The sequence below is a fragment of the Hemicordylus capensis genome, chromosome 3, assembly GCF_027244095.1.
Source record: "Hemicordylus capensis ecotype Gifberg chromosome 3, rHemCap1.1.pri, whole genome shotgun sequence".
NCBI lineage: Eukaryota > Metazoa > Chordata > Lepidosauria > Squamata > Cordylidae > Hemicordylus > Hemicordylus capensis.
The window spans coordinates 187,361,748-187,384,811 of NC_069659.1; the positions used below are offsets into that span (position 1 = coordinate 187,361,748).

The 23,064-nt window shown below is 42.8% G+C and overlaps 1 protein-coding gene across 9 annotated transcripts in view; it reads right to left on the reverse strand.

Annotated features, from left to right (window-relative positions):
* Positions 1 to 23,064, reverse strand: part of ENOX1 (ecto-NOX disulfide-thiol exchanger 1) — a 577,422-nt gene that overhangs the window by 553,801 nt on the left and 557 nt on the right. For 6 of the 9 annotated variants that reach the window (XM_053307424.1, XM_053307429.1, XM_053307433.1 and 3 more), the window contains exon 2: positions 22,924 to 22,998. The exons of 1 other annotated variant lie outside the window; for it this stretch is intronic. The gene's annotated coding sequence lies outside the window, so the exon portion shown is untranslated. Of the gene's footprint in view, positions 1 to 2,793; positions 2,933 to 22,506; positions 22,851 to 22,923; positions 22,999 to 23,064 lie in introns of those variants that run through there. 2 more of the 9 variants (XM_053307423.1, XM_053307422.1) reach the window with 2 other exon arrangements.

Sequence of the window (23,064 nt, forward strand, 5' to 3'; positions counted from 1 at the left end):
TATGAACTGTATAAATTAGTTGGTTCGAAAGCTGGTATAGACCTTTACAGAAACAAAGTCCAATTTCAGTTTTTTCTTCAGCAAGTTCTTTTTTACTCTTACAACATGTAAAACTAAAGCATATTCTCCAAAACACAAATTCCAGGGCAGGTATCTCTATTTTCAGTATTTAAACTGAAAAGAGGTAAATATTATAATTCCCATTTTATCAGTGTTTTAGAACTATTGTACTAATCATGTGTTAATCTCCATGCAGGAAGATGTAGGGCTGACTGATTTTGTACTCATGAAGCAAAAACCTGTACTTTATTACTTACTTGAGATTCCAAATGCTTTTCCCTACACAGAAGTGGATTTCAGAACAGGAAACTAACACAGAAAGCAACTGTCAATCTTTATCCTTTTTGTATTGGATCCACCTTCTGCAGCAGAAGAGAAAATCCAATTGCTTCAATCAATTAATCAAGGCATTAAAGGAGTGAGTGCTCTTGCAATTCCCTTTACATCATCATTCACCCAAACACCAATACTGCACATGAACAGCATTGCATTGTAAAGGCTGCAAGAGACAGAAAAATTTGACCCCTCATTTGTTCCTTTAATTAAACTGAAACTCCAACAGTGGTGTTATCCTAGGACAGGAGTGGCCAATTTGAGGTTCTTCAGACTAGAATCCCTCACCACAGTAGATTACAGCTAGGGATGATAAAAGTTGTAGTGTCCCAGATGGGGGCACTTCTAGCTCTATGAGCAGAGTGGCTGGACAAAATAAGTGGCCTTGTTTTGCATTTTGACAGGACACTGTGCCCTGAGAAGTAACCTGTTTGCAGTAGGTGGGCTTGACTTGGATTTGTGTGTAGTCTGTGGTCTGAAAGAAACGGCTGATCATGTCCTTTGGGACTGTTTGGCTTTCAGTTTGGAGCGAGGAACACTGCTGAGTTGGGTGTCAAAGGTTCCAATCCGGGGGGGGGGGCAGGGCGGGGATGATCCAATGATCAGAGCACTGTGGAATTTCTTACGTGCTATTGGCCACTATAAACTACTGTAATCAGAGATGGTTAACCAACAAGCAGTAGGTGGTGTTCGTGGGCCTTTCTTGACCTGCTACACCAAAATCCTAACCGGAGAAGAACCACCCCTACGCTTTCGTAGAACCACTGAAGTCATCCTTTAGTTGGAAGCCCCCACACAAAGGTCTAATGCCCAAGAATGGTATCGGGGTTGGTATCCTCAAGCAGCTACTAAGGCCCATTATCACTGACCACTGCTGCTAGTCAACAGTAATTTCTTCTATAGCAGGTATGGTAGACTGCTAGCAACCTCCTGCTTTTGAAGATCCATGGAGGCTAGCATGCTCATTGACCCATGGAGATCCGTGGAGGCTAGCAGAGTCACTGCTGCCTCTCTGGGCACCACTGAGGACTGCCCCTCCAGGAGAACTGGGGGGCCCAAATTCTTGGCATCATCCATCACCTGCAGTTGTGACTTCTCCTCTTCTCCATCTACCACACAGAGGAAGAGGGCTGGCGAGTGAACAGGCAGTGGCTGGCTGCTCCTTGTGGAGCAAGTGGCTGTCATCACTGCTCACTGCTGAGGTAAGGAAGTAGTCAATGGTATGTTGCAGTCACCACCTGCCCTCTCTCTCTGCAGACAGGAGCCGCAGTGTCTTCAGAAGTCTACCAAGGGGCATCCTGCTGAGGAAAGCCAAATCCTAAAGTCAGCCTTTCTAGTGTTTCTCCATGGAGTACATTAAGAAATTTGGGCCCTGGGTATGAAACATATTAATCCAGTTCACTCACTCACATGTATAGCCCTGCCCTTTGTGTGTGTGTGTGTGTATATATATATATATATATATACACACAGAGAGAGAGAGAGAGAGAGCCAGATTACCTCTGCCACTGCACCCTGTTCCCAATACTCCATTCCACAGCATCTAGCCTCAGCCTCAGCCAATATATATATATATCTCTCTCTCTGAAAATATTAATGGTAGATTATTTCAATTTTCCAGTCACCCTATCCTTGGACATCTGGTTTCATTAAACACTGTCCTCTAGACCCAAGCATTAAGGTGTTGTTGTTTTTACAGAATAAGGGATTAGACTGTTGAACTAGTACTGGAGAGATCCAGTAGCAAACCTTCACTTGGTCATGAAGCTCACTGGATGGCCCTGGGCCAGTCACTTATCTCTCAACCTAACCTACCTCACAGGGTTCTTGTGAGGATAAACATAACCATGTACTCTGGGCTCCTTGGAGGAAAAGTGGGATATACATGTAAACATCATTTTATTTATTTATTTATTAGCTAGCTAGCTAGCTAGCTAGCTTAATGCTGACAGGGCAAGAGGAACGAGTTCCCTGGAGAACAGTTTGAGTGATCTAAAAAGGTGAATATAGGTAGAAGCTAAATGGAGAATTAGAAAGCCAGGCAAAGCAAGTTCTGTCACCCAAACTCATATAAAACTCTCAGCTCTGGTACAGGCTCCTCCATGCCCTGAGCAGCAAGGCATAACAGGGAGAAGCTTGGTAGGCTATTATTAAAGCAATGAGGGCTCTCTTTATGCCCCAAACACCAAAAGCTGCTGTTCTCACATCTTTAAATGCAACCCAAAAGCCACCAGGCTATAAATGAGCTTTCCTTTTAAGTGAACACTTAAATTCTCAAGAATCTAAATTCTGTGTCAAATACTAACTAAGCAGTACAGTGAATATTGAACATGTAGAGCTGCTATGGATTAACTGTCCTGCCTTTGAGATGGGATAACCCAACAGTAACAACACACTTACACTGCAGTTCTCCAAATATGCTGTCCTCATTCTGGGAATGGCTTCTGCCAAAGAGTACAATACTAAGAGATCAGTGCAGGCAGCCTCGTGCAACCCTCACTAACTTGCAAATCTCTATGCTGTTCCCTTTTTCTCTCCTACTCCAGTCAAGCAGGATTATCTGGGTCCATTTCAATCAGGGTTGAGGCGCAGGATCTGTTCTGAAACCATCTTGGTCACCCTGCTGGAGAAATGAGTTCCTGCTAATTCTCCTGGACCTTTCAGCAGCTTTCATTATCATCAGCTGTGAGATCCTTCTGGACCAGCTGAGCTGCTTAGGTTACGAACTGATAGCCCTATGCTTCAGTTCCTGCTACCTGGCAGATTGGTTTCAGAAGGTAGTGCTGGTGGATTACTGCTCTGCACCATGGCACTTATGCTATGGTACTCCTCAGGTCCCTGTTTTGCCCTACATGCTGGTGTAGCTCAGACCCATGTCATATTCTTCACATATTAAAGTGCATCTTTATTATAAGAAGAATTTCAACAATTAAAATGCCCAAAGTAAATTGCACCGAGTGCTATTTTTGAGTGGTTTTCACATTGTTCTTGCTTGGTTTTATTTATTTTGGGCACTTTAATTTTTGGGAGTCGCCATGAAAGTCAAAAGCTTTCAACTCAGGATAGCAATTTTTATATAAAGAAATTTTTTTAGCATGAATATTATAGAACTGTTGCTTTCTGCCTGTAACGTCTACAGGAAACAAGTTTCTGGAAGCTTTGCCAGAGATGTGCCTCAGATCCGTGTCAGATTCTTCACACATTAAAGATGCACACCTACAGCCATTTTCCAGCAGATAGCCTGCAGTTTAAGAATAAGCAGCAGAAAAACTAACAAAGGTAACAAGCAGAGGTTGAGACTCACACCATTAACCAGCATGTTCTGCCAACACAGTACAAGAAGCTGCATTAAGCAGGATCAGAGCCCAACCCTTGATCATTTATTAAAGATCTATAACACTGTTCACTGTTAATAAATGCTGGGATGTTACCATGCCTGCTCTGAAGACACATTTTGATGAATGCATGCAATTACACTCTGCATCTCTGGATTTATTCTGTAATTTTAATTAAGAACTTTATGATTTCATTTATTTTCCACTGCTCACGACATAATCTTCGTTTCAACTGGGCATGCTAAAGTCAGTAAAAAGAGGCATTGCCAAAATGAAACAAGTTGTTCTAGTAAGAACTAATCAGCCTACTTTCCTTTCACTATTTTTACAACTAGACTAAATTTGGTGCAAATTGAGGTCCACAAGTTAGATCTCTTGCACCTCAAATGTTCATGTGTCTGCCATCTTGGATTGGGGTTTTTATCATCATTACAAACACCACCATTGAGATGTCCCTATGTGTCACTCACTACAGCTGTTTCAAATCTGGTTCTAATCGGTTAGACAGTCCTCAGATTAGTGCACTTGTGCCTCAAAAGCTTATGCATCCACCATCGGGGTGGGTGACATCTTCACAAACTAAACCATTGGGGCATCCCTATATGTCCATTCAACTGTAGCAAATTTGGTTCAAATTGGTTAGACTGTCCACGTTAGTGGACTTGTTCCTCCAAAGTTTATGGTTCCGCCATCTTGAATTGGGGTGGATGACATCATCACAAACTACACCACTGAGGTGTCCCTGTGTGTCACTCACTGCAACGGTCCCTAATTTGATTCAAATCCGTTAGACAGTCCACAAGTTAGCCCACTTGTGCCTCAAATGTTCACGTGTCTGCCATCTTGAATTGGAGTACTTGAGATTATCACACACCACACCATTTGGGCATCCCTATGTGTCCTTACAGCTGTAACAGATTTGGTTAAAATCGGTTAGGCTGTTCACAAGTTAGCCCACTTGCGCCTCAAAAGTTTACGCGTATGCCATGTGGGATCGGGGTTGATTACATCATAAAGAACTACGTCGTTGTTGTATCCCTTTGTTCCAGGTGTTGCAAAGTTGATGGGTGGGGGACGCATGGACACACAGACACAAACACACACACAGAATGCTGCGTGATCTCATAAAATTTTAATAATTGTAAAACATTTTAAATATCTATTTTATTCTTTTTTTTATTATGTATTTTAATTTGTAACTTTTAAATATTTTAAATCTTGTATACCACCTAGAGATGTACATATCAGGTGGTACAGAAGATAGATAGATAGATAGATAGATAGATAGATAGATAGATAGATAGATAGATAGATAGATAGATAGATAGATAGGCTAAAAAAAGTCATTTCCATCACACATTTGAATTGGTTCTAATTCATATATTGGAATGGTTCTTTCAGCATGCCAGTCATGTAAAAAGCCACTCGCCTGCTTCCTGGCTGTGAGAATTGCCTCCAGGAAGTTTTTTCACACCCAACCTTTAGCTAGTTCTTGTAAACTGGGAAATCAATTGTTTGGTTGGTCTTCCTGGCCACTGGAGTGCCATACACATTAAACATAGATATGTGTGGTGGCTAAGCAGGCTAATGAAAGTTTGTATGCGCTTATTTGCAGAATTGGTTGAGGCTGTATCATGTAATGTAGAGAACACTGATCAGAAAATCTCACCACACTGACACTCTGAGCACAGAGAATAAATTAGAAAGAATGCTAGACTAGAATCATCAGCTCTCCAGACACGGTCGTTGAAGGCCTTCTGAGGTGGCACTGGCCTTTCAAGTGTGTAAAGGTAAAGTGTGCCACTGAGTCAGCGTCAATTCCTGGCAACCACAGAGACCTGTGGTTGTCTTTGGTAGAATACAGGAGGGTTTTACGCAGCGGGGAAACAACCTGCTTAGAGAGCAGGAGGCTGTTGTTTCGAATCCCGGCTGGTGTGTTTCCCAGAATATGGGAAACTCCTATACCACACGGGAAACTCCTATACCACATACCACATGGGAGGAGGCAATGGTAAACCCCTCCTGTATTCTACCAAGAAAACCACATGGCTCTGTGGTCACCAGGAGTCATCACTGACTTGACAGCACAATCTTTCCTTACCATTGCCATCTCCCGCACAGTATGAGATGATGCCTTTCAGCATCTTCCTATATCACTGCTTGCTATAGGAAGATATATAGGTGTTTCCCATAGTCTGGGAAATATACCAGCGGGGATTCAAACCGGCAACCTCTGGCTTGCTAGTCAAGTCAATTCCCCACTGCACCATTAGGTGGCAGATACTTTTTCTAAACCTGCTCACAGTTTGAGCAAGAATTGGATACTAATATATCCTCTATTGGCATGGCAGTTAAACTGCAGTGTAACCAGGTTGCTTGGCTTTAGCCAGTGCACCTGGTTTAATTTTTTACAAGGGGGTTAGGGAGAGACAGAAGGAAGGGACTATAACCAAACAAAGAAATGTTCAGGATGTTCAGGAGGGAGCAGGAAAAAACGGTGGACAGCAATTGGGAGGCCTAAGGTCACTCAGGAGAAGAGGGAGACATATAAGGAGATAGGGGGAAGAAAGGAAGAGAGAAAAGGTCAAGACAAGGAGAAAAGAGAGCATAAAATGTATGATTGTGAAAAGCACTATCACACATCACTATATTTACTTGAATCCAAGACTAGGTTTTTTCAAAGTTCTTTGATGTTAGAAATCAGGGAGTTGTCTTAAATTCAGGAGTTGTCATAAATTCAGAGTCATCTTCCTTTCAGGAGGTAAATACAGTGTAATCTGTATTTTTAAAGGGGGTCATCTTAAATTCAGAGTCATCTTCTATAGGAGCCCCTGGTGGCGCAGTGGTAAAACTGCTGCCCTGTAACCAGAAGGTTACAAGTTCGATCCTGACCAGGGGCTCAAGGTTGACTCAGCCTTCCATCCTTCCGAGGTCGGTAAAATGAGTACCCAGAATGTTGGGGGCAATATGCTAAATCATTGTAAACCACTTAGAGAGCTCCGGCTATAGAGCGGTATATAAATGTAAGTGCTATTGCTATTGCTATACAATACACAAAACTTCCCATTGAAATAAATGAAGTGTGTCACAGTTACACAACCATTGAGCAACTGCAAGCGCTACTGTGGAACATAAACTCCAGATTAAGAACTACTAGTGTAATGGTTTTGCACTAGGAGTAAAGTCCTTCTGCAAGCAGTTGCTTGCTCTGGGTTTCAGCCAGAATCTGCTAGCTAGGAATCTAATGGCCTGATACTTAAAGGTGTAAGGAAACTGATTTGATCTCCAGGAAAAATATAACTAGTTCGGTGGCCCATTAGAATCTGCATGTTCACAACTCCAACAGTTATTACAAGAAGCTGGGCACAAAGTCACCACATACTTGCTTCTCTCCTAAGTAGACTAGACTCTACTCTACTTTCCAGCACCTTTACTAGAAAATCACAGATGTCTTGATGGGGCAACTCCAGTTTTTTCCAGCATAATCCCAGGGTAGGCTTTTAGGCTTAAACACTGTATTTGCCCCCAAGATATTATGCTAGACAGGCACATGAATCTTACATATAGCTGTTTGAGAGAACAGAAGTCTATTTCCAAAACAGCTAGGAGGAACCAAACAGGCAGCTTAGAGAGAGACTCTCTGCAGGCACCTGTGGAGAAGAAGCTACAGGAAGAAAGAGCTGGAAGCAGAGCCAAGGAGGAGAAGTGGCAGCCCCCACTTGGCAAGGAGAATTTGCAAGGAGGCAGGAGAGCAGTATGAGGAGCTTCTCAGCTGTCACAGACCTCATAAGTTTGCCAAGCATTAGGAACAGACAGCATGGCGATTCCTACAGATGGTATGGAATCAGCTCAGCTAGGTGTAGAATAGAAAAGAGAAAGCCTCCCTTCAGGAAAGGCCTTACTTCTAGTGTAGGAAGAGTCATGTGGCTGAAGAAAGGAGGCAACCTTCCCTCCAGTTACCTATTAATAGATAAGGGCAATTTTGCTTAATATATGCATTTCTCAAATGTGATTTTTCTAATACTTTACTCTTCATCCCTGATTTCTATTATTCTATATTATCATTTTGTGTTGCTATTCTTAAGTTACAGAACACTAAGCTTTTCAAATAAAAAAGTGTTAAAAAAAGAAAACATGGAGAGCGCCCTAGGTACATAAAAATTCAGAAAATGAACCAAACGTGGGAAATGCACATATGAAACAAGATATGCTTTCATGAACCTGGAGGGGGCAACAGACTCATGCATGCAATCCCACTTCCCACACACACTTTTGAATACACAAAAAAAGTCTCTCTTTAATTAGGTGATTTTTTAAAAAATGCATGAAAAGCAGTGACAGATCCATGAATGCGACGTGAATTTGCATCCCTTCGACACTAACAGATTACACAAAATGCCGGATGACTCTCCAGTTTCTCTAACTGTCCCTAATCAGGAACATCAGATTCATGCTGTTACTCTTCCTGTCTCCCAAATCATTGATGAGATATACTATTAGCATCTATGATTTGACAGAACTGCAGGTGCCTCAGGCTGCAAATACTGAAGCATTATTATTTAATCACTCACATGACATACATGCCCTGGCATTTCTGGTCAACTTCTATTAATTATAATTATTATTAGAATTATTATTATTAGAATTATGATGATGATGATGATGATGATTAAAAATATTTATACCCCACCCCTTCAGTGCACTACTTCTCAGGGTGGCTTACAGCATTAACAAAACAGATACAATATAGGATTAAAAAATTAATACAATTTAAAAGTTCTTTATATAACTAAAAAGTTAAAAAGTTCTTCTATATCCTTTCTTCCCCATCCAGAGGATGGAGAGAGAACAAGGCAAACCGACCCAAGTTTGGACTGAACCTTACTCACCCCAAGTATAGCAAGCAGGCTTTCCCTCTCCTTCAGATTGTTGGTGGACACAGAATGTTTTAGCCACTTGCATGCAGATGCACTGGGCTCTTAGCACTCTAACGGAGGTCAGTGGAAACACCAAATCAAATTGGAAGCCAGGAGAGCATGTGTTACTCTGATCTCTATGCTTCCTCCACCTACAGAAACAGTAAAGGAGCTGGCCAGACATCACAATAGGCGTGTTCCTGTTCTTGTGGTTGGCAAATCCATCAAGGCCAGGCTGAAGCATATAAGCAGCAGTCAGAGCAATGTGCTTCTGATTGTTTGGAGGAAATGTTTTGCTGCTACTCTTATATGTCTTAATAGCGTTTTTCTGTTTTGGTTTACAATAAACTAAATACAGACAGGGGGACAGGATCATGAACGCAAAAAAGAGTGGGGCAAAAACCATTCAAGTAAATAAAATACAGTAAAGCAAAGCAAAGCAAATGAAAGTGAAAGAGAATGGCTTCCAAGTGGAGTTCATGGAGCACAAAACAGAAAGAAGTTCCTAATACGGAAAGACTAACACTACCAAAAGAAATGTGAATGATGAATTAAATGTCATTTAAATTGCACAAATTGTAATTAGAAACAGAATAACAAAAATGACACAGAACAGCAGTACAAACAAATATTTTATAACCAACACTGTTGTGAAGTCCAACTACATCAGCGATAGACTGATTGATTATTTGCCATGTGGATGTGATCACTGACAAATATGCACCTTAGGGCTGCTTCTCACATTACTCTTCCAAAACAGAAATGTACTTTTGTAAGTCACATACTCATCTGAAGATGTGTCACAATTTCCACACAGCTGTCACAATACCTATGATTGGACCAAGCTGCAGAAGTGAAAAGACACCTTCCTCATAAGCTCTAAGATGTGAAAGGAGATAGAGAGCAGTAGTGGCTCTTACTTGAAGACAGAGTGGGTGATATAAGTAAAGTGTGCCATCATGTCGATTTTGACTCCTGGCACGCACAAAGCCCTGTGGTTGTCTTTGGTAGGATACAGGAGGGATTTACCATTGCCTCCTCTCATGCAGTATGAGATGATGCCTTTCAGCATCTTCCTATATCACTGCTGCCTGATGTAGGTGTTTCTCATAGTCTGGGAAACATACCAGCAGGGATTCAAACCGGCAACCTTCTGCTTGTTAGGCAAGCATTTCCCCGCTGCGCCACTTAAGGTGACAGAGTGGGTGGTACCCACCTGAAAATACCTGAAAATATTTATCAGCCATTTTACCTGCTCTGTATGTCTTCTGTAACCATTTCGCTGACTGCCTCCTTGTCTGTGCCTCTTCCTTGTCTGCAGCCTGGTCCCAGTCTTTACATAGGGTGAGTGATAGTACCAAAATTTTTTAAACATCAATGGGAACACACAGAGTTGTTTGAATTCGAATATTAATGAGGCAGGAGCCAATTACAGACTTGCCTTTATTTTCAGAAGGTGGATGGAGCTTAACGCACCCTGAGGATGAATCAGAAGACATCATGCTGATTGACTCCTCAGGCAGCCAATCAGAGTGCCTAGAAGGTGGGGAAGTCTTTTTCTTTTAACTAATTGTATTATTAACTATTATTATTATTATTATTTTTACATTTATATCCCGCTCTTCCTCCAAGGAGCCCAGAGCGGTGTACTACATACTTGAGTTTCTCTTTCACAACAACCCTGTGAAGTAGGTTAGGCTGAGAGAGAAGTGACTGGCCCAGAGTCACCCAGCTAGTATCATGGCTGAATGGGGATTTGAACTCAGGTCTTCCCAGTCCTAGTCCAGCACTCTAACCACTACACCACACTGGCTCTCTATTCAGTAATCCTTTGCAGTTTGTTTGTTTGGATATTTGTCCCAATAGGGGGTCCTATAGAGAGTGTGGAGGAGGAGTCAAAATGAAAAGGGAAGGAAAAAATAGAACTGTTGCTGAATAAACCTTTAGTTAAATCTACTTAAGATTTCCTTGTGTGTGTGAGAGAAGCAGCTATAAGACACTACACATAAGAATCCGATCACCATCTTGGTTAGAGAACAGGCAGGAAGGCAGGCTGACTTGGTAAGTTTGATCTTTTGCTGGATTATTTGTGTTTGTTTGGAGGGGAGTAATGTAACCTCTGCTTCCTCTTCCTTCCTTCCTTCCTGATCCGTATGCAAAAGCATTATGGCCCATTCTCAAAATGACATGCATTGGAAACTGAAAATGACAAACATTGGGAGGAGCAGCAAACTGTTAAGACTGGACTAATTAAATTAGAAACTGGGATAAGAAGCCAGAAAGTTCTTTTATGGCACATGCATGGATTCCTGAGTCCAAACTGCTTTTCAAATAATTTTAGAAGTGGCTTTCCATGTGGGTGTGAGAAGGAACGGATTCTGTTGGAAGGAAGTATTTTTAAAAATCTATTTGCTATGCAGAGAGCTAACTAGGATTTTCTCTGGATTGTGTAACATTAATTTGTCCACTGGAGAGGTTATGGTTCATTGTGCAAGAATTAAGGAAGTGATCTCTATTAAAAACATTTGTTGTTTGCTAGAATGGACATCCAGGCTGAGTGGTGTGCACGCAAAGTGGGCAGAGAGTGGCACTCAGCTCTGGAGTAGGGTGTCCCCATGCATCTTTGCTTCCCATGGTACCTCTAAATTACAGGAAATAGTTCATAGCTGCAGCATGCATCATGGAAAAATCTGTGGTTTTTCTATTATTAGCCTATTTTCCAGTAGGCTTATGAGATCGCTAGGCTTTCTGTGTGTGTGTCTGTGTGTCTCCCCCCATCAACTTTGCAACGCCTGGACCAATATGAACCAAATCAGGTACAGTTGTAGGGACACCTCAACAGCATGGTTTGTGATGATGTCATCCACCCTGATCCAAGATGGCAGACATGTAAACTCTGGAGGCACAAGTGGGCTAACTTGTGAACCGCCAAACCAATTTGAACCATATTTTCTTCAGCTGTAGGGACACATATGGACACCTCAGTGACGTAGTTTGTGATGATGTCATCCACCCCAATCCAAGTTGGCGGACGCATGAACATTTGAGGCGCAAGAGATCTAACTTGTGGACCTCGATTTGCACCAAATTTAGTTCAGTTGTAGAGACAGTGAAAGGAAAGTAGGCTGATTAGTTCTTACTAGAACAACTTGTTGATGTGAGCATTTTTAAAATAGGCAGGCAGAGCTGCCCTTGTAACTTCAGAATGCATTTGTTCTCCACTTTTGTAGCTGGTCTCTGCTTTACCTGTGACTTATATAGATTTATATATTTTTACATGTGCTTGTAAAGCCTGTGCCTCCTCCAAGAAGCCCAGAGTGCTGCACATGGTTACATTTATCCTCCCAACAGCCCTATGAGGAAGGTTATGCTGGGAGCGAAGTGACTGTTCCAGAGTTACCCAGTGAGTTTCATGGCTGAATGAGGATTTGAACTTGCATTTCCCCAGTCAAGCCCAGCACACTAACCACTGGACCACTCTGGCTCAAGAGTTCTTTCTGGTTGCTATTTACTACTATTTATTAGTAGTAGTATTTATTTTTTAAATAATCAGGAAGACAGAGCTGACCTAGTGACTTTTACTCTCCACAGAAGCAGCCTTTTGCAGCTGGTCTGTGCTTTATTCGTGGCTTGTACAGTTCCTTTCCTGAGTGTGTGCGCTTGTGTTTGATCCTGCCGTGTTACATACAAATCTACCTACTACTGTAGTCCTGTTAAGCACTATAAAGCAACTGATGTTTTCCATATTTATCTTATCTCTGCTGATGAGCAAAATAGAGATGTTTGTGCTTGTGAGTGTTTGTATTTTAATCCCACTTTTTAGATACATATCTGCACTTTGCCAGATATTACTAAGGCACCCACCTAGTCCTGGCTCTACCTCCCCAGCTGCCCACAATTGGCTCCACCTCTCACTACCTGTGGCTCCATCCATCACCTGCCCTGCCTAGTGCCCCCCTCCCCATCCCAGGAACCATCAGCGACCACTGGTATAGACAAGATCTACTTCCCATTGTAACCTCACTACAGTCTCACTTTCAGTCATAGAGAGAACCTTAGAGAAGATATGAGAGGAAATGAGCATCTCATCATCATTCTCCCTTCCCCATGAGCAAGATGGCACACAAGTCTGCTTGACACACACTGACACTCTCTCTTCCAATGTGCTCTTTTTTTGGCTTTCTTCCAATGTGCTTCCGAAAAAAGATACGTCCATGGAGATGCGGTGAGGTGGTGGATATATCTGTGTCCTCCTCCCCTCCTCCCAGGAACAGGAGGAAACACCATTCCCTTATCCCCCTTTCCTATCTTGCCCAACATCAGAGGAGACAAGGGTGACAGCAGCATCCAATCTGAAGCAGACTTCAAAAATCAGTGCACAGACATGCCCATAGATGTGAAGCATCCCTAACATATCATCTTCCCTGAACGATTTCTTCTGTTTTCCAACAGTTCTTTGAATGCCAGAATGTATTCAAACTTAAGCCTGCTTTGTGCCCTGTATTAAAGGAACAGTTCTTTACATATTGGAATACAAATACTAGATTGCCTAACCCCAACCCCTTGTTTCTCTTTAGATTAATAAAGACAAGTACCAAAAACCAGGGTATACAATTTGTACAGACTTGCAGATAAACCATTTAATTGATCAACAAAAATGCAGGGTTGTTTTGTTTTTTTAAACTAAACTATCCCATGGCTGGGCACCAGGTGAGATAAGGCTGAAACTCCTAGGTACAAGTGCTTATGCTATTTCTCCTAATTCCATCATTTAGACCTGTCTATATATGTCAATGCAAGATCATCCATCTTCTTGATACTCCAGATTTATTTCACCAGTCCTCCATCCTTTTAAATGATCAGCTGAAATTCTGGTCAAGTGCAGCACTGCAGGATGGGAAGCCAAATAGGAAAGAACCCGAAGCAGAAAAATGTACACACCAGCAAAGGGGAAGGACGAAGTTGCAAGTTATTGCTCCCCACCCACCCAGAAAATACTGCTACCCATCCAGTGTACGCAGCACAATTGAGAATTTCATGTCTATGATATATAAGCAGAATAATCAACTCCAAGACTTTAGGAAGAAGAAAAGCTAAAAAATCTCAGCAAAGAAATGGACTGATTTCTGTGTGTGTGTCGTTATTCAGTACTGAAGATCACAATACAAAGTAGTAAAGTAAAAACTCCATATAGTTCCATTTGCCAGCACAGTTCAACAGTGTCACTAGAACTGTTAAAGCCTCAGGACCATTAAACAGCTGCAAATTGGCAGGCAGGAAATGCAGCTGCGGGACCTGATTGACAGGGCAGAGTATGAAATGTCTGCTTTTCCTTTCCCTGATCAATAGCAATGCACATTAAATGCATCTGGAGTTAAACTACAGTCCAGTGCCAAGTTGCATTTTGCTGGCTAGCATCTCAAACCACGGGCATAAGAAAATGAAAACAGATGATGTATATAAAATGACTGCATAGTTCAGGATCAAAGTCTCCTGTTGCTGGCGTGTTTTAGCGCTGACTTCAGCAGGACCCAAACCAAACCCTAAAGTGGGCAAACTGCTGGGAGCTCAGCTGCCTTCATCACACCAGGCAACCATTTTGTAAGGCTGGGTCCATAGCTATCAGGGCAGGCCCACAGCTCATACCTTGCAAGTTCAAAGTCCGAGTCCTTGACTGGAAATGTCAATCACTGAATCTCAGGTAGCAGAGCTGCAAAAGACCACTTCCCTGAGACCTTGAAAAACTGCTGCCAGTTACAGTAGTAGATCTGCCAGTTACAGTAGTAGATCTTACTGGTCCTGGTGGACTAATGAAGGCATCAACAGAAGCAGCATTGCAGACTGTTTTTGTATTCCATATGAAGTCCCGTTATATTGTAAACTGCCTTGGGGAGTTACCATGAACTGAAAGGTGAAATATTAATCAAGAAAACAAATGCACCAAGGAGAAACAAATGCAGAACATGAACTGAGGAAGGAAGATGCATGTCTCTAGACACAGAAGATGCATGCCAGATTTCAAATGTTTACCATAGCAAACACTAGTACTACATAAAGCGACTCTTAAAAAGAAGGAAAGAAAACAGGGGAGCGAAGGAAAAAAGGGAATACAGAGATTCAGGTAGTAGGTAGGGTGCCACAGTGGGATACTGAGGAGTTCGTTTCCAAACACCATTCAAAGAGTGTTAAATAAACTGATGACATAGAAAGAACAAACATGTATGGAATTCCAGCATATATATTCGACTTCAGCAGATAGTAAATACATTTCTTCAGTTTCCACCAGTCCAATATTCTGAAGAGTGTGTGTGTGTCACACAAACACACAAACACACAAACTTTATCTAAGCTAAAATGTGCTAATTTAAGCTGTTATCCACAAATCTGGATGCGGATCAGGCTATAAACGAGGTGACTTTTCACTCTTCACCAGTCTTCATTTTAGTGTTTTCCCCATACCCTCCCAGTACAAGGAAACATGACAAGGTTTTTCTACTTAAACTCTTAAACTCATGAACTTCAGCTACATCAGGCTGAACACTTTCACTGGGAGGGCGGGCCTCAATCCTAGATACTGGTGGTTCCACTGTTCTGCTTTCTGCTCTCAGGACATAGCTACTAGAGAAGAAAATACTATTACCTTGTCTTATAATCTACTGCCCAGTCTGCCCAGTTTAATTCTTTCTAAAAGTAAAACAAAGAACCATTGGAGGGGAGCAGCAGAACACGGCAAAAAAAGAAATAATGGCTAATTTGATGCTTCTCAGAAGCTGAAAATATAGCAAGGATGACCACAACTACTCCCAGGTTAGATTACTGAAACTAACACCAACCTATCTTAAACAATGAAGTAATCTTGTCCTTACAGGTAGATACACCTGTGCAAATTCTGAGGATCATGGTACTAATGAGTTTAGATTCAGACAGAGTATCTTATTGAAATTGTAAGCTAAGCTCTTAGAAACTCAAAAATAGTTCCATTTATTATGACAGGGGTGTGGGTGTTGGTGTGTGTGTGTGAAATAAATTGCCTACCATGGAGTATAAGAGCACTATGTGTCTGTTCCTACAACAATTAAGCATAAGAGCACTATTTATATGGTGATTTGGAAAGTTCAAAATACTTCAGATACAAAATCTCGGTCATCTTTACAACTCTGCCAGTAAGTAACTATTATTTTCTTCTCTTGCCTCTCATTTTGCAGACTGGTAGAGATGGGAGGCTTGACACACAGTGGCTTGTGTATGGCTACCAAGGAAGTTCGTGGCTGAAGCAAGAATTTGGACATGGGACTTCCAAACTCACATGCCCCTCGTGGGGCTGTTTCACTGTCAGATCTGGATAATTATTTCAATCAGTTGCCTGAAATGTTGATCAATGAGAACTGTGAGCATTCTGTGCATGCTGTTTTAGAACCAGTTCCGGACATTTCCTTGATCTTGACTGAAGACAAGAATATTAGGCGCTTATCCTAATTCATGCCTACTACTGTTATGCAAGAATGAAAATACACATACACAAACACACACACACACACACACACAGTATTTACCTGAATCCAAGTTTCTTTCCTGTTAAATATAGGAGAGTCATCTTGAATTCATGGTCCTCTTTATTTTGGATAAATGCAGTGTGAGTGAGTGTGTGCGTGTGTGTGTGTGTACGTACAGCATGTCTTATCAAGCAAGCTCTATTTAGCAATTGCACCATACAAGAATAACACACAATGAATGTATAAACAAACATAGAAACTAATCAAAGGGAGGGAACTTGAGCTGAGAAAAGGAAGAGGAAGGAATCACCTAAATATATAAATATTTGTTGTATTCATATTGATTTCCTCACTTCCCCCCAGGAGAACTGGAGTATCCCCACAGAGTGAATGCCATAAGGCTGGCAATTACCCCTGAAATACCTTTTTCCTCCACCCCACCCCCCAAGCCCTCTTAGGGGGTGAACTGAGCCATCAGGCCTGCATAAAAGATCAGCCAGGTGCTAAGAAACAGCACAGCACTGCTGGAGAGGCACAGACAGAGACACTTCATGTTTTGGTAAGCTACTTCAGCTGGATGCAAGGTCAAGGTCCGGAAGTTATGTTTGGAGAAGCTTTATTAATGAGGACAATTAATTTAATAGTTGAGATATGACAGTGCAATTATGTATTTAAATATTGTATGGATTATGGGGGTTTATGGGTGGCAACCAGACCTTCATAGGAGCAGCTTGCAAAACATTAAACATTGAGCCCAATTAAAATGGAAAAAATGGAACTTAATGCTAATTTAATTTTTCTGCAAGATAATTTGCAACATGATGCAAAAAAAATTACCTTTATTGGAAAGGATATTTAAAGGGCATATATAGTGCTGTGTCTGATGCCAAGGATAAAGGAGTTTCTATTTTGGTCTCTGATAAGGAGCAATGGAGATTGAAATAAAGAAATAAAGACAGAAGCAGCAGATATACTGTATAATGGTCAAGGGGACATGGGGACTCTAATAAATGTTTATGTACCAAACATGGACTTATCTTGTTTTTCTGAGGCTTTGATTCAAGACATGGACACATTTAGAGAAGGAGAATTCTTGATCACAGGGAGGGCATTTCAATATGATAGTTGTTTTCTCAATGGATAAAGCAAAGGGTCTACCGTATACAGTACAGTTAGTAATCTAATTCCAAAAAAATTGAAAAGGAGTTTACTATTTGGAGGATACAAGGTGTTTGAAGACATCAACATCCAAGGAAAACGGGGATTAAACATTTTATACTAGTAGGCATAAATTATATGCAAGGATAGCCTATAACTATGCCTCTTCATTCCATTTGTCAGGCAAGTTCAGTAGAAAGAGATTGAACAAACCATGCTCCAATGTCTTGCTCTTGGGATTACTGTAAAGGACATGAACAAGGATTGATCTTGTCTCAAAAGACAAGAATGGATACTGATTACTTTTTTCAAGTTAACTGAGGGTCAGCTGAAAATTTTGCTATATTATGGGATGCCTTTAAAGCAGTTTTAAGGGAGAAATTCATTTCAGCTGCAGCTCATATAAGCAAAACACAGAGAGGTTAGAGAACAAGGACTGGGAAATATTCACCTTCTGGAGAAAAACAACATGGAGCATTCAGAGAATACATTTCCACAGCCATTAGTTGTAATAAAAACTAATGTATTAAAAACAGGGAAAATACAGCTAGTGGTGTGTGGAATCAGTTTAAATCAATTTCAAACTCGAATCGGACTGGCCTAAAAAAAATATGACAGCCAGTCCAAGTTCAAACTTGACTAGGCCTGGTCCAATATGGGCAGGTTTGAGAGGCTCTACTTGTAAAAGGGAACCCAGTGATGATTCCCCATTACAAGCAGAGGGAAATCCTTCCTCTAAAAGGGTTCTAGGGGCAGCCGGGAGGGGCACAAGAAGGGCACATTACCAGCTTTGGCAGCAGAGGCTCCTCTAAACCCCACCGGTGCTCCCACATCAAGCAACGCAGAAGGGGTAATTTTTGCTAATATCTATTTTACTTTTGGGGGCAAAGTTATACAACATGTGGGGGTGTCTCAGCTTCAGAGGGTCTTGGATGATACAAATTACCTTTAGGATCCATTTCAATCTGGCTTCTGTCCTGGATATGGGACTGAAACTGCCTTGGACACCCTAATAGATGACCTACGGTGGGAGCTTGATGGTCAAGTGTGTTCCTATTGGTTCTGCTGGACCTCTTAGCAGCATTCCATACCACTGACCTTCTGGACTGCCTCTTGAATATGGGGATTGGAGCCACTGCTTTGGTCCAGAAGATGGTGCTGGCGGAACTACTACTCAGCTCCTTAGCCAATGGCTTGTGGAGTCCTGCAGGGTTCGGTTTTTTCCTCCATGCTGTTCAACATGAAACCTCTGGGAGAGGTCATCTGGGGACTGGGACTGACTTGTCAGCAATATGCAGATGACATTCAGCTCATGCACTCTCTCTCTCTCTCTCTCCTTATCACCTGAGCTTAGGGAGGCAGTGGATGACATGAATCGGAGGCTGGAAGTTCGCAAACTGAGATTGAATCCACACAAGACGGAGGTGCTCTTTATCAGTAGGAGAGCCAATCGCTATGAAGGGATTCAGCCAGTTCTGGATGGGGTTACACTCCCCTTGAACGAGCAAGTGGACAGCTTGGGAGTACTGCTGGGCCTGGCTATGGACCTGGATGTTCAGGTGGAGGTGATGGCCAAAGGTATTTTTGCACAGCTTCAGCTAGTGCCTTTTCTCGAGAAGGCAGATCTAGCCCCGGTTACCCACACCTTAGTCACATCACAGCTGGATTAACACAATCTATGTGGGGCTGCCCATGAAGAATATTCGGAAACTGCAGCTTGTGCAAAATGCAGCAGCTAGGATTTTATTTGGAGCCGCCTGCTCAGGTTATTTTACACTCATTCTGAAAGAGATGCACTGGCTACCAATTTGTTTCCAGGTCAAATTAAAGGTGCTGGTTTGGACCTTTAAAGCCCTTAATGGTTTGGGCCCTGGATATCTGAAGGACCGCCTGCTCCCAAGGGTTGCTGCCTGCTTGACAAGATCATCAGAGGGGGCTCTGCTCTGCATGCCAATGGTGAGAGGCTTGGCTCTCTAGCATGCAGAACAGGGCCTTCTCAGTCATTGCCCCCAAGCTTTGGAATGCTCTTCCAGCTGGCTTCCACTTTGCAGCTTCCATCAAAGTTTTAAGAAAATAGGTAAAAACATGGCTTTTCACCCAGGCTTTCATAGGAGTACAGTTTTTACTGCTGCATTACCTGAAAAGCGGTATAGAAACAAACATTCCATTCCTGCTGAAGTGCTCTGTGCCACACAAAAATATTCCCTGAGGGTTGTGCAGGGACATGTTTTTGGGTGGCACAGAGCACTTCAGAGGGAAGGGGAGATCCGCAAATCTCTTCCCCCGCCCCAGCCATTTGAGTGTTCATGCTGCTTTAGTCTGGAATGCATGGAGCAGCAGCTCGTGTGCTTCCTTTGCTGCACACACACACTGCATTCATCAGGATGTGAACCACTGGCTTTTTAAAAACAAAAATATTTTGAAGAGGGGCACAAAATGAGAAGACAATTAGAAATTAAAACAGCAAAATCTGACATTAAACTTGAGAACATAATTATTTGTTATTATTTACTGGTTTATCTTGAGTGTGATTTTTAAATCCTAGATTACATAAACCACTTTAGAATTTTTATGAATCACGGGATATAAATTCTTAACACAAAAACTTGGAGAGAAGTAATAAATATGAGAGAAGATGTGCAAAAAGAGTTTTTGCATTTTTACTCTCTCTAACAGTGAGCTGTAGGTTAGGGTGACAACATCACTAACAGGACAGAGATCAGAATGTAATGTATTGGCAATGGTACTGAACTGTATAATTGGAAATGAATCACAAGGAGCTTAGCATGTTATGCGTAAATGTGTTAATTGCAGTCAAGACAATTTGGGCTCAATATTGGAAATATTGTAAAAAGCAGAAGAACAATACATACACTCAGATATTTTCAATAAGTGGATTCCTTTCATGCATTACAAGAATCAGCAATATCAAAATGAAAGATTGGATCAATTTCTTTTTTTGGAAAATGTCAGGAGGTGAAAATGATTTTGAAGAACTAAATAAAAGGTGTGTGTCACCCAAGGGAAGAAAGAACATGGGTTTTCTTGAACCAATTAGGAACAAGTCTCATTTGCCTTGAAAATACATTCTTGCACAGGTGCACAGGCCAATCTAAAGTACTTGTTTGCTGGCACTTACTTTAAGTCCAGGTTGTCACCAGCTTTGGTGGGACTTGGAGGATTATACCCTGATTCAGCTTAAATACCTTAGCTTAACTGGCTGAAGCACCAGGCTGCCAGTCCCACTAGTATAAGTGGGGGGTCAAGTTAGCTGAAGGTGCCAGGGATGTGCACGAACCTGTTCGGAGGCCCTTTTATGGGCCTCCGAACAGGTTCAAACACCAGGGAGGATGCACTTCTCCCTCCATGCTGTGTTTCCCCCACCAGTGCTCACTAGAAAACCAGCCCAGCAGGGTGGCAGCATATCTCCCTGCCGCCCTGTCCACTTCTTGGAATGGAAGTGACCAGAAGTCGCACATGCGCACCGCACACACTACTTCCAATCACTTCCATTCCAAGGAGCGGACAGGGTGGAAGCAAGGTACGCTGCCTTGCCAGTTTTCCAGCAAGCACCAAGGGGGGGGGGGAGATTTAAGTGAACCCTCCCCTGCCCTTAAAGTTATTTCTCCCACCACCACCACCTTCAAACCGGCCCCCGCCAATTCGATGCAGCACATCCCTATAAGATGGTGGAATCATAAGGTTAGAAGACAGGATACTATACATAATCAAGAAGGGTGTAATGCAAGAAGCTGCCATACTGCAGGCCTCGACAAATTTTCTTTCACTCTAGGAACCAGCTCAAAAATTTAAGAGGCAGACTTCCTTTTGATCCACTGCGGGGGTTGGGGGGTGGCAAACTCAACCACTTACTGCCAACAATACCCTCTGCTCCATGAGGAAACAGACCCGCAGCTTGCCCCCAGCAACATCTTCTGCTCTAAAAGGGGACAGACTCTCCACATTGTTTGCCACTGCCTTGCTTGCTCAATCCTCCTCTTGACTGAGTCCATCTGGCTCAGGCAGGTGATGGATGGAGAGGGAGGAGGCAAGCAAGGCAAGGGTGGGTTGCTCCCTCCTTCTTGGTCCATTGCCTGACTCAGGTGCCATATTTAAGTTTCCCTGCATGGTGAGGTGGTACCTAGAAATTGTCGAGCCCTGCATACTCAGTCACACCATTGGCCCAGCTAGCTTCTTAAAGTCAGCAGCTCTCCAAGGCAGAGGTTTTTTTCCCCAGCCCACCATCTGATCACTTTTCAACAAGTTGTGCCTGTGAGTCATGGGGCACAAGCATGTGCTCTGCCACTGAGCTGCTGGCCCTCCCAATATACTGGTACCCAAGAGACTGTTTGCCAGCATCCCAGACATTCTAGCAAAAGCTCAGCTACAATAAAACCTATAATTTCTCAAGTTGCCAGCCAGCCAGACACATTTCTTGCTATTTTCAAAAGGTCTTTCTTCTCCTTTTATGAATACTTGGTATTTAAGATTTCCGCTGTCACAATCTAAACTAAGGGGAAACAAACAAACAAACAAAGCCCTTTCCAGATGAAAGCAAAACAGTTCATAATATCTTTTAAAAAAAAAAGCACTGTAATTTTTCAAAGTGCAGAAGTAGCAGGTGATTGGCATCATGGTTCCCCAGCCACAAGACTCATGTATGGGTGTATCTGTTCTCTTCTGAAAGCACCCAGAGCCATCAGGCTGGGCACATTTCCAAGAAAGGGGAAGAAGGGTGAGCAGCCAGCCAGCACCACTTCATTCATCTTGGACACTGAAAGTAAAGGTCGCCCATTCACTGCCAGCTCCCAGCGCAGGTTTCAGATCCCTTCCCACAGTGTGATGATCTACCAACATTACCGCCTGCCTCCTAAAGTGGCCACACACTGTACTCAGACAACAGACTGCACCTGTGTCCAGCAAGCACCAAGAAAGCCAGATAATATATATACATAAACACACATATACATACACACATATACATACACAGTGGTTTTAGACCAAGTCCTACCACTGATCTAGCCTATTCTGACTGGCAGCATCTCACCAAGATCTCCGGCTCTTTTCTAGCCCAGCTCCTCAAGATTCCCTCAGCCGGAGATGCCAAAGCCTCAATTTGGGTCCCCCTGGGAGAAAAGCATGTGCTTTCAGGTAGGATTTCTCCTGTCAGAGGAAAGGTAGAGGAAAACAGCAACGTGTTTCTTTACAGACCTGTTTTTTTAGGCATCAACCTCTGCTGGAAGCAGCAGGTTATTCAAACCTGACCAATGCAATAGCGACTTCTGCCAGGTCGATGTTTTGCCCCTTCCCGTCAGCCAGCCACAGAAGGAAAAGTTTGGAATGGTTATAGCATTCCAGTTGTCAGGGCAAAGCCCAGCCCAGCCCCGCCAGGGTCCTCGTGTGACGCTTTAAAGGGGAACAAGCCGATCAGGGCTGGAGCTTTTGCTAGGCAAGAGACAGTGTCCAAGGCGTGAGGCTAGGTGGACGGGAGGATCCGTGCTAGGCTGCCGAACCCTCCGCTGTCCCGCCTTGTCCCTCCTGCTGTTGCTGCTCCAAGTGCGCGCGCGCACACACACAAGCTGCAGAGCAGACCCAAGAGGGAGCCGAAGAAGAAACTTTTGGACTCACCAGAGACCTGGCCGCGAAGGAAAGCAGCAGGCGGGCGCTTCTCGGGGCCAAGCAAGCAGCCGAGCGGGACCCCCACTGGAAAGGAGGGAGGGAGGAAGGAAGAGCCAGTGAGACGGCGGCATGGGAGAGTTGCTTGCCCCA